The sequence below is a fragment of the Lipotes vexillifer genome, unplaced genomic scaffold (assembly GCF_000442215.2).
Source record: "Lipotes vexillifer unplaced genomic scaffold, Lipotes_vexillifer_v1.1 scaffold567, whole genome shotgun sequence".
NCBI classification, from domain to species: Eukaryota; Metazoa; Chordata; class Mammalia; order Artiodactyla; family Lipotidae; genus Lipotes; species Lipotes vexillifer.
In genome coordinates this window covers 1,331,298-1,343,788 of record NW_006776652.1, presented here as the reverse complement: position 1 = coordinate 1,343,788, position 12,491 = coordinate 1,331,298, and the positions used below count along the sequence as shown (strand labels likewise).

General features: G+C 37.5%; 1 protein-coding gene across 1 annotated transcript in view; it reads right to left on the bottom strand.

Annotated features, from left to right (window-relative positions):
* Positions 1–12,491, bottom strand: part of NPM2 (nucleophosmin/nucleoplasmin 2) — a 22,210-nt gene that overhangs the window by 3,213 nt on the left and 6,506 nt on the right. The gene's annotated exons all lie outside the window — the stretch shown is intronic.

Here is a 12,491-nt window from a genome sequence, read left to right as displayed (position 1 = left end):
CCTGCTGAGGTGGACTCTGTTGGAGAAGAGCATGGATCTGATAATCTCATTCCTGCCAAGATCACAGATGGTCTTCCAGGCTGAGGTGCAGCTGTTAAATAGTCTGATAGCTATGGACTGAACTGTGTTCCCTCAAATTCTTATGTTGAAGTCCCTAACCTCCAATGTGCTGGTATCTGGGGATGGAGCCTTTGGGACCATAACTAGGGTTAGTTGAGGTCATGAGGGTGGGGCCCTTGTGATGGGATTAGTGCCCTTAGAAGACAAGACCAGACAGTTTGCTTTCTCTCTAGGCCATGTGAGGACACAAAAAGAAGGTAGCCATCTGCAAGCCAGGAAGAGGGCCCTTACCAAAACCCGACTGTGCTGGCACCCTGATCTCAGACTTCTAGCCTCCAGAACTGTGAGGAAGAAATGTCTGTTGTTTAAACCACTCACTCCATGGTATTTTGTTATGTCAGCCCAAGCTGACTAAGGCATTGATCAAATGAGAAAAGCAGATGCAAAGTTGTATTACAGTCTTCCTATCATCTTATAAGTAATGTGTGAATATTCAATATTCATAGGAATAAAGGTTAGAAATATATTACAGTGCTAACCATAATTTTCAGTGGACAGTACCACATTTATTTTCTTTACACTTTTCCAAACGTTGCAAATTTTCTAGAGTAACCATAATGATACTTAAATTTCTTGAGTTCTTACCATGTGCCAGGCCCCATGCTACACATTTTACCTGCTTTATCTCATTTAAATCTTCACAAGAAGCCCACAAAGGAGGTGTTGTTATTTTACAGAGGTGGAAACTGAGTCTTAGAGAGATTAACTTAGAGTTTCTGGTTCAGAGAGGAAGCAGGTAAGTGAAAACTGATCACAAACACCTAGAAATGCTGGATAAAATGTAATTCAATGTTTTTACGGCTTGGTTGAATGGTAAGACAGAAAGAAGTGTTCCTGTGCATCAGAAAGAAGAGCAGCCTGTGCAGAGGCTGATGCCACAGCTGAAGGGAGGATGTCCTTGAAAACAGCAAGGACTTTGGGTTGTGACACTCATGTGGACAAGAGACAAACCCTTGGGGAGGGGACCTTCAAAGGGCTACATCTCAGTAAAAAGCCCCATGGTGAGGGTTGAGGAGAAGTGACTGAAGGACCCTAAGCCATCTAACTAGAAAGGACCCACCATCAAAGGAGGGAAACAAGAATGTGTGGGTGAGATAACAGAGTCTCCTGTGAGAAGCTAACAGCTGTGGTTGTACCTCTCACTTAGAGCAAGTCTGAACTTACTCAGTGGGCACTGCCAAGCCAAGAGATCTGTATAAAATCCCAGGCTTGCAATATTCCTGGGGCAAATGGCAGATGCAAACACAAAACCAGTCTCTAGGGACACTCTGAATTCTTTTCATACAGAATTCTTTCACAAGACAGAACCAAACCAAACCAGAAGAGGAGCTCACCACCTAAAACTACAAAACACACAAGAAACAACGCTGCTAGAGTCTGGCAGCAGAACAAAGCAAAATGTACAACCAGGAGCCTGAGATAAGAGAATAACAACCTAAACCACATGAAATGTTTGATGAAGATCAAATAAATATAAGAGTAGGAATCAATAAGAATAAGATATTACAAAAAATAAAAAGAGGGCTTCCCTGGTGGCGCAGTGCTTGAGAGTCCGCCAGCTGATGCAGGGGACACAGGTTCGTGTCCTGGTCCGGGAAGATCCCACATGCCACGGAGCGGCTGGGCCCGTGAGCCATGGCCGCTGAGCCTGTGTGTCTGGAGCCTGTGCTCCGCAACGGGAGAGGCCACAACAGTGAGGGGCCCGCGTACTGCAAAAAAAAAATAAATAAATAAAAAAATAAAAAGAACCAAAGGCAGCTTCTAGACATCAAAAACATTAGCATTGAAGTAAAGTGAACAAATGGTTAAAAAGCAGAGTGAAGCAGCTGAAGGAAGAATCAGTAAATTGGAGAAGTGCTGGGAAGAAACTACCCAGTATGAAGCACAGAGAGAAACAAACAAAATATGAGAGAGAAGCTGGACGTGGAGGACAGGTGAGAAGGTCCAACATGCATCCAATCAGAGGTAGGGACTGGAGAGAATGGAGTCAGTGTTCTAAGTGATAACAACCAAGAGTTCTCCAGAAATGATCCAAGACAGATCCTCATATGCAGGAAACCTCATCCCTGAACAGATAAATAAAAATAAATCCACACCTGAACATACTACGGTGAAATGACAGATGAGAACAAAGAGATGAGCTTAAAATCAACCAGAGAGGCCAGATTTCCAAAAAAGGAACAATAACCAGGCAGACTGAGGATTTCAACAGCAACATCAGGAATCAGAAAGAGGTCAGGAATCAGACCTCTTACCTAGAAGTATATACACAGCCAAACTATCATGAAGGAATGAGGGCAAAAGAAAGATACTTCTGAGCAAAGCCCAAGTAAGTTTACTACTCCCAGGTCTACAAGAGGATGTTCAAAAAGATGGCAATTAAATTGAGAAGTAGGTGCAAGAAGCAGTGATGAGAAAAAAAAATTGGTAAAAACAAACAAACAAACAAACAAACAAATAAAGACCTAAGGGAACATTGCCGTAAAATAAAACAACACTAGTCATGACTAGTGTTGAGCTGGTTTAAAACACGTTGGGGCTAAAATGCTACATGATGACAATACGTATGTTAAAATGAAAGTAATTAGAATCCCCTGGTTTGGGAGGAAGAAAACATTAATTTTCGACTTTGATCACGCGTGACTTAAAAAATTAAGGAGAACAAATAAAGATTAGAATGAGATTCTATAGCTTCTAAACCAGTAGAAGAGAAAAGGGGAAAAGAAACTTTAATCAATCTAATAAAAGACAGGTAAACTAGAAAAAGGAAACAGAAAAATTTTAAAGGCAAGGAAAATAGAAGCACAAACTACATGCTACAAGTAAATCCAAGTATATTAGCAAGTCACAATCAATATAAACAGACTATACTGGCTGGATAGATTAAAACAGGTCTGGCTACATACTACTTATAAGAAACCTTATAAGGACAGAGAAATGCTGGAGTAAAGAGATGGAAATATACATACCAGGTGCAGCAGAGGCTTCCAGTTGCTTACCCAATAGCCATTCTTTCCTTCCATAATAACAGCACCCTCATATTACTGAAATACTATACCCAGCCAAAAACTGCATTCTTCAGTTTCCTTTGCAGTTGTGACTATGTAACTAATTTCTGGATCAATGAACTACAAGCAGAATTTGGAAGGTGGTACTTGTGGGAAGACTCCTTAAAAGGTGGACAGAGAACTGAGAGAAGTCCCTGTGGTCTTCCCTTGCTGCTTCTTTCCTATTACATTAATTGTAGAAGTGAGGGCTGGAGCTGCAGCAGCCTTCCTAGACTGTAAGGTGATTTTGAGGATGGTAGGTCTGCACTAAAGACAGGAGAAAGATACGAGGAGACTTGGTCTTTGGTGACCATGGAGTCATCTCATCGGCTCTGGACTGCCCATCTCTGGACTTCTATGCAAGACAGAAATAAATCTTAAGCCCCTGTAGTTAGGTCTCTGTTATGGCAGCCACACATGACTAAAATGAAAATGGAGCTAGTTGTACTATCTGGTGAGTGATGTTGATAATGGGGGAGGCTCGATTTTATTGTAAACCTAAAACTGCTCTTAAAAAATAAAGTCCCTAAAAAATGAAGCTAGTAGTGTTTGTTACGATTAGGCTTGGTAATAAGTGACAGAAAACTCCATAACAGTGGCTTACACAGGTAGAAACTCACTTCTTTGTCACATAAACTAAGCCCATACATAAGCTATGGGTATACCACTCCTCAATCACCAGGGATCCAGGCTCTTTGTACCGTGTTGCTCTACCATTCTCAATACACGGCTCCCACCTCGCCCAGGACGGCTGCTCTTGTTCTAGTCATCACATCTACACTCCAGGAAGGGATTAAAAAGTGGTCACATGATCTCTCTTTAAGGACATTTTGCAGATGTTGTAGATCCCACTTCTGCTTACATCGCATTGGCCAGAACTTCATGGTTATGCCAAACTTAGAGGGAATATAGTTTTTATTCTCAGTAGCCTTGTGACCAGCTAAAAGTCATGAATCCATTACTAAAGAATAAAGGAATAATGGAGATTGAGGGACATCTGGGAAACAAATTAATATCAGATGATATAAGCTTTAATTCAATAAGTATTTTAGGGATAAAGAAGGTCACCACATAATGAAAAAAATTAGACAAGGAAGATATTTACAATTATACAAGGAAAGTACAAATTTTACAAGAAAGCTAAACCTGTAAATTATATGCATCAACAACACAGTCTGAACATACATAAAACTATAGCCACAGTAATCAAGACAGTGTGATATTAGAGGGATAGACACATAGATTGACAGAAGACCTAGAAATAGACACACACAAATACCTGCAACTGATTTTTGACAAAGGTGCAAACTCAATTAAATGGAGGAAGCTTTTTCAACAAATGGAGCTGGAGCAATTGGACGTCCATAGGCAAAGAAATGAACCTTCACCTAAACCTCATAGCTTATACAACAGTGAACTCAAAATGGATCATGGACTTAAGTGTAAAACATAAAACTATATGACTTTTGGACAAAAAACGTAGAAAACCTTCATGATCTCAGACCAGGCAATGTGTTCTTAGACTTAACATCAAAAGTCATAAAAGGAAGAATACAATGGACCTCATCAAAATTAAAAACGTTTGCTCCATAAAACAAGAGAATGAAAAGACAAGTTATAAACTGGGAAGAAAACATTTGCAAGCCATATATTTGACAAAGGACTAGTGTCTAGAATATATAAAAAATTAACAAAATTCAACAGTAACAAAACAATCCAATTAGAAAATGAGCAAAAGATATGAACACTTAACTGAACATACATATGGCAAAAACCGCATGAAAAGATGTTCAACATCATTAGCCACCAGGAAAATGCAAACTAAAAGCACAATGAGACATTACTACACACACATTAGAATGGCTAAAATAAAAGAGATAGTGATAACACGAAATGTCGATGAGGATGCAAAGAAACTTGATCACTTATGCATTGCTGATAGAAATGCAAAATGGTACAGCCACTTTAGAAAACAGTCTGGCAGTTTAAGAAACTAAATGTGTAACCACCCCCATATGGCCCAGCAGTTGCACTCCTGGACATTTATCCCAGGAGAAATGTGTAACCACCCCCATATGGCCCAGCAATTGCACTCCTGGACATTTACCCCAGGAGAAATGAAAACTTAGCTTACTCAAAAACCTATACACAAATGCTCATAGCAGCTTTATTTGTAAGAGCCCCAGATAGGAATCAGCCCAGTTTTTCCACAGATGAATTGTTGAACTGTGGTACAACTATACCACGGAATACCAGTCAGCAGTAAAATGAATGAATCTCCAGGGAATTATGCTGAGAAAAAAAAGCCAGTTCCCAAAAAGTTACATATGTCTGATTCTATTTCAACGACCAAATTTTAGAAATGGAGGACAGATTGGTGGTTGCCAGGGGTTAGGGGGAGGTGAGGGAGCAGGGGGGAGGTGAGTGTGGTTATAAAAGGGCAACATGAGGGATCCGTGGGGTGTTGGAACTGTTCAGTATCTTGGCTGTGGTGGTGGATATAGGAACTTAGGTGATAAAGTTGTATAAATAGATCCCTGCATTGTATCAATGTCAATATCCTGGTTTTGATATTATATTACAGTTTTGCAAAATGTTACCATTGGAGAAAACTGGACAAAACATACAGGGATCTCTCAGTATTATTTCTTACAGCTGCATGTGAATCTACAATTATCTAAAACGATTTTCAATTAAAAAAATAAACATATATAAAGTAAACAAAATTATAAGAAGAACCTGAAGATCCACAATCATAACAGGAAATTTTAACACATTTCTTTTGCTAATTGATACATCAGGAGAGAAAAAATATATAGGTTTGAACGCAGTTAATACACTTGATTTAATGGACACACATAGAATCCTATAATACTACCATGTAGTAAGCCACAAATTGAGTCTCAACAAATAACCAAAGAATTGATCTGATATATATATATATATATATATATATACACACACACACACACACACACACACACACACATATACACTCACACACACACACCATATTTTCTGATGCAATTACACTAAGAAAAAGGGTGATGACTCAAACCACCCATACCTTTGGGAATTAAAAAATTCTTAGTAACTCATTCATCAAATAAGAAATCATAATGGAAATTAGAAAATATTTAAACTAAGATAAAGTGAAAATACCACAAATCACAAATTAAGGGATGCAGTTAAAAACATCTTCAGAGGGAAATGTGTAGTATTCAAAATAAATAAATAGAACTTACTTGGAAAAAATAAGCTAGAACATGAACGGGCTAAATATCTAACTAAGGAAGTAAGAAAAAGGAACAAAGAAAGCAGAACATCAGATAACCAGAGAAATTAATAAAATAAAAAATAAGGAAACAATAGAAAACATCAACAAAATCAAAAGCTTTTTCTTTGAAAAAAAAGAAAAAGACTAATATCCAGTGATTGAAATGAAGGGAAAAAAGGAAAGATGATAAACACTACTGGGAATTTTAAAAAGAGGAATATAGGGCTTCCCTGGTGGCGCAGTGCTTGAGAGTCCGCCTGCCGATGCAGGAGACGCGGGGTGAGCCATGGCCTCTGGGCCTGCGCGCCCGGAGCCTGTGCTCCGCAACGGGAGAGGCCACAGCAGTGAGAGGCCCCCGGAGCCCCCAAAAAAAAAAAAAAAAAAAAAAAAAAAAAAAAAAAAAGAGGAATATAATAACATATAGTCATGATGAAAAATATTATTAGCAAATAGCATGAACAATATCTAGAAAAATATAAATGATCATAATTGACTCAGGAGATGTTTGGTTCAGGCCAAATAAGTAACAGGGACTGAATTTACTCTCCAGCTTGACACAACTAAAAAACTATAATACAGGCATACCTCAAAGATATTGCAGGCTTAGCTCCAGACTACTGCAATAAAGCGATTATCACAATAAAGTGAGTCACATGAAATTTTTGGTTTCCTAGTGCATATAATTACACTATACTGTATTCTATTAAGTGTACAACAGCATTATGTCTAAAAAATGTATGTGCCTTAATTTAAAAATACTTTATTGCTAAAAATGCTATTCATCATCTGACAGTGCAGGGCTGCTACAAACCTTCATTTGTAAAAAACAAAAACAAATGAACAAAAAAACAAAACTCCTGCAATATCTGTGAAGTACCATAAAACCAGGTATGCCTGTGTAGGAAACAACAGCTCTCAAGACACTGGATACAAGTCAAGGAAGAACAGTGATCTCTGAGAGATGGGACAGAGATGAGATGAGCCCTATGGTTGCCCAAGCTTACTTCCTGGACAGTGCAGGGAGGGGGAACCCAGACAAAGCCTAGTGGTCTCTCTGAGTTTAGGAAATAGAATTGGAACCCAGAGAAGCCAAGGCACCTAGAGTTCACAAGAGAGGAAAAAGCTGCAAAGACAGCACTCCAGAGATCTGTAGAAGGCCCCCTTGAGTATTCAGTTAAGTAGTAATCAGAACATCCATGCAAGGAAACCACCTGAGGCTGGAGAAAGAATCATCATAAAGGTGTCTGGAGCTCACAGAGTGGAAAATCTCATAATTTATGGGGCATCTATTGGAGTACTAAGAAGGGTCTTGCTACAGTAGTGGGGCAAAATTAGACTAAATTCAGCTTAAATCCCTAACAAAGCTTAAAAACAAGACACAAAAGGATCAAATGGTATTTAAGTAACTTCACTGCATCCCAGAACAAAATTCAAGAATACTTATAAAACTGTAAAAATATCCAGCATACAAATAGTAAAATTCATGTCTAGCAACCACTCAAAAATTACCAGACAGGACTTCCCTGGTGGCACAGTGGTTAAGAATCTGCCTGCCAATGCAGGGGACACGGGCTTGATCCCTGGTCTGGGAAGATCCCACAAGCCATGGAGCAACTAAGCCCGTGTGTCACAACTACTGAGCCTGCACTCTAGAGCACACAAGCCACAACTACTGAGCCTGTGTGCCGCAACTACTGAAGCCTGTGCGCCTAGAGCCCATGCTCCACAACAAGAGAAGCCACCGTAATGAGAAGCCCGCTCACCGCAATGAAGAGTAGCCCCTGCTTGCCGCAACTAGAGAAAGCCTGCGCACAGCAATGAAGACCCAACGCAGCCAAAAATAAAATAAATAAATAAATAAATAATTACCAGACATACAAAGAACAAGGAAGCTACAACTCATAATGAAGAGGGGAAAAATTCAACAAAAATGGAACCAGAAATGACATAAATGAGAATTAGTAGAAAAGAACATTAAAACTATAGTCCATATGTTCAAGAAAGATCGAAAATGAGACACGGAAGACTTGAAATTTGTAGAGATGAAAAGGACAATATCTAAGATGAAAACATACTGATGAGATTAACAGCAAATTAGATACTGCAGAAGAAAAGAATAATGAAACTGAATAAATAAAGACTATCCAAAATGAATACACAGAGGAAAAATACTTTAATAAAACGAAAAGAGCATAATGAGCTGTGGGACAACTTTAAGGAGCCAAGTATACATGCAATTGGATTCCTCAATGGAGATGAGAGAGAAGGGGGAACAGAAAAAAATGATTGAAGAAATAATGGCCAAAAATTTCCAAATTTGACAAAAATGGTAAATCCACAGATCTAAGAAGTGCAGTGAACCCCAGTGCATTTTATAATCAAATTGCTCAAAACTAGTTATAAGGAGAAAATCTTAAGAGCAGCCAGAGGAAAAAAGGCATCACATACAGGGGAATGAAGACAAGGATGTGAGAAGATTTCTCCAAATAATGCAAGCTAGAAGACAATGGAGAAATTTTTTTCAGTGTTGGAAGGAAAAAAAGTCAATCTAGAGTTCTTTACCCAGTGAAAATACCTTTCAAAACTGAAATGAAATAAGGACTTTCCAGGCATACAAAAGCTTAAAGAATTAATCATAAGCAGATCTGCATTACAAAAAATGTTTAAATCCTTCACACAGAAGGAATATGACACCAAATGGAAACTGAATTTACACAAAGGAGTGAAAAGTACCAGAAATGGTAAATATAAAAATGGTTTATTCTAAGTTCTAATCTCTTTAAAATATAGACCGTTTAAAGAAAAAATAACAACAATGTAGAGTAGGATTTATAGCATATGTAGAAACAAAAGTTATTACAACAATAGCACAAAGGATGGGAAGTGGTAAATGAAGTGTGCTGTAGCTAAGATTCTTATATTGTACATGAAATGGTATATTATTTCACTATAGACTGTTGTAAGTTAAAAATGCATACTGTAAACTCTAGAGCAATGATTAAGAAGCCAATATTGAGGATGAAAATGTAACCAATAAAACCACTTAGTTAATCCAAAAAGCCAGAAAAGAGGAAGAAAGGAGCACAGATGGGACAAATGGTAAAACACATAGCAAGATGATAGATTTAAACTCAACCTTGTTGATAATTTGGTTAAATATTAACTGTCTAAATGCTCTAATTAAAAGGCAGAGATAGCAAGTGGATAAAAAAGTAAAACTCAATTAGGTGTTATCTAAAAGAAACCCAATTTATACATAAAGATACAGAGGTTAAAGTAAAATAACAAAATAAAAGAATAGGAAAAATATACAACACAAACACTAATCAAAAGAGAGCTAGATTGGGGCTTCCCTGGTAGCGCAGTAGTTGAGAATCCACCTGCCAATGCAGGGGACACGGGTTCTACTCCTGGTCCGGGAAGATCCCACATGCCGTGGAGCGTCTAAGCCCGTGCGCCACAACTACTGAGCCTGTGCTGTAGAGCCCATGAGCCACAACTACTGAAGCCTGCGTGCCTAGAGCCCGTGCTCCACAACGAAAGAAGCCACTGCAATGAGAAGTCCGTGCACTGCAATGAAGAGTAGCCCCCACTCACTGCAACTAGAGAAAGCCTGAGCACAGCACCGAAGACCCAACGCAGCCAAAAATAAATAAATAAAATAAACAAATTAAAAAAAAAGAGAGAGCTAGATTGACTATATTAGTCAGACCAAGTAGACTTCAGAATATTTATCAGGGATAAAGAGGAGCATTTCATAATGATAAAGGGATCAATTAACCAAAAGGATATAACAATCCTAGAAACACAGGATTTATTAGGATGCACCTAATAAAAGAGTTTTAAAATACATGGGGCAAAAACTGATAATTAAAAAGAGAAATAGACAAAGACATAATTGTTGTTGAGGTCTTCAGCGTTCCTCTTTCAGTAACTAATAGATCAAGTGGACAGAAAATGAGTCAGGATATGGAAGACTCAAACAAAACCATCAACCAACTTGATACAACTGACATTTATAGAGCAATACACCCAACCATGGGAGAACACACATTCTTCAAGTGTGAATGAAATAGTCACCAAGATAGAACATATTATGGGCCATAAAGCAAGTCACAACACTGTTTAGACTGAAATCATATAAAGCATATTTTCAGACCATAATGAAATTAAGATAGAAATCAATTAAAGAAAGAATTAGAAAATCTCTATTTGGAAATTAAAAAGCAAACATACTTCTAAGTACCACAGGGACTGAAGAATAAAACCAGAAAATAATTTGAACTGAATGAAAATGAATATAGTACTTATCAAAATTTGTGGGATGAAGCTAGAAAGATGCTTAGAAGGAAATCATAGCATGAAATGCTTATATCTGAAAAAGGTCTAAAAATTCAATAATATAAGATTATGCCTTAAGAAACTAGAAAAAGATCAGACTGAAACCAAAATAAACAGAAGAGAGGAATAAAGAACAGCTCAATTAAATACAAAAGTGGAAGAACAATAGAGAAAGACTGATGAAACCAAAACTTGGTTCCTGAGAAAGATTGATACAACCATTAAACCTCTAGCCAGACTGGACCCGGTAAAAAGGAGAGAAGACACAAATTACCAACATCAGGAACAAAAGAGCAAACTTTAATACAGATAATACAGAAAAGGATTAGGGAATTAATATGAACAACTTTATGCCAGAAAAGTTGACAATTTAGATGAAACAGAAAAATTCCTTAAAAAACACAAAATAAACCAAATAGTCTCATATCCATTAAATAAACAAAATAAACCAAATAGTCTCATATCCATTAAATAAATTTAACTTGTAGTTAACCAGATTGCTTCACAGGTGAATTCTACCAAAACATTTGAGAAAAAGACAAAACAAAACAAATTTACATGAATTCTTCCAGAACATAGAAGAGAACATCTTCCTTTTCACTTTATGAGGCCCAGAATTACCTTATGCTAAAATCAGACAAAAACATAACAAGAAAACCATAGGCCAATGTTGCTTATAACATAGACAAAAATATCCTTAATAGTAGCAAATGGAATCCAGCAATATAGAAAAAGGTAACACATTATGATTGAATGGGGCTTATACCAAGAATGCACAGTGGGTTTAAAATTTGAAAAAAATCAATGAATGTAATTTGCCACATAACAAAATAAAGGAGAAAAAAATCACCTCACTACATGCAGAAAAGAATTCTTTGACAAAATTCAACACCCACTCATGATAAAATATCTCAGCAAACTAGGAATAGAAGGGAACATCCTCAAACTTAATACAGGACATCTACCAAAATCTTTCATCTGTCTTAATGGTAAAAGACTAAATACTTTCCCTCTGGTAAAAGGCAAGGATAGTCCTGCTCTTACAACTTTTACTCAACATTGTACTTGATGTCCTAGTCAGTGAAGTAAGACAAGAAAAAGAAACGCAAGACATACAGACAGAAAATTAAGATGTTAAACTGACTTTATTCACAGATGACATGAATAAATACAAAGCAAATTCTGTGGAATCAACGGAAAGCTGCTAGGACTAATATGCAAATTTAGCAAGGTTAGATAATACAAAAACCAATTATATAACTATATACTAGTACTGAATAATGATAAAATAAAAATTTAAAATAGCATTTCTGTACCTTATCCCATATAAAAAAATTAACTGAAAATGGCTCATAGACTTATATATAAGAACTAAAACTTTAAGACTCGTAGGAGAAAACACAGGAGTAAATCTTCATGACATTGTGTTAGGCAACTGTTTCTAAGATTCAACACCAGAAGCAGAAGCAACAAAAGAAAACACATATAAACTGGACTATATGAAAACAAAAAACTTTGTGCTGCAAATGATATCATCAAGAAAGTAAAAAGACAACCCAGGGAAAGGGGGGTAACTATTTGCAAATAAGCTGATAAGAGGCTTGTATGTAAAATAAAGAACTTGGGCTTCCCTGGTGGCGCAGCGGTTGAGAGTCCGCCTGCCAATGCAGGGGACGCGGGTTCGTGCCCCGGTCCGGGAAGATCCC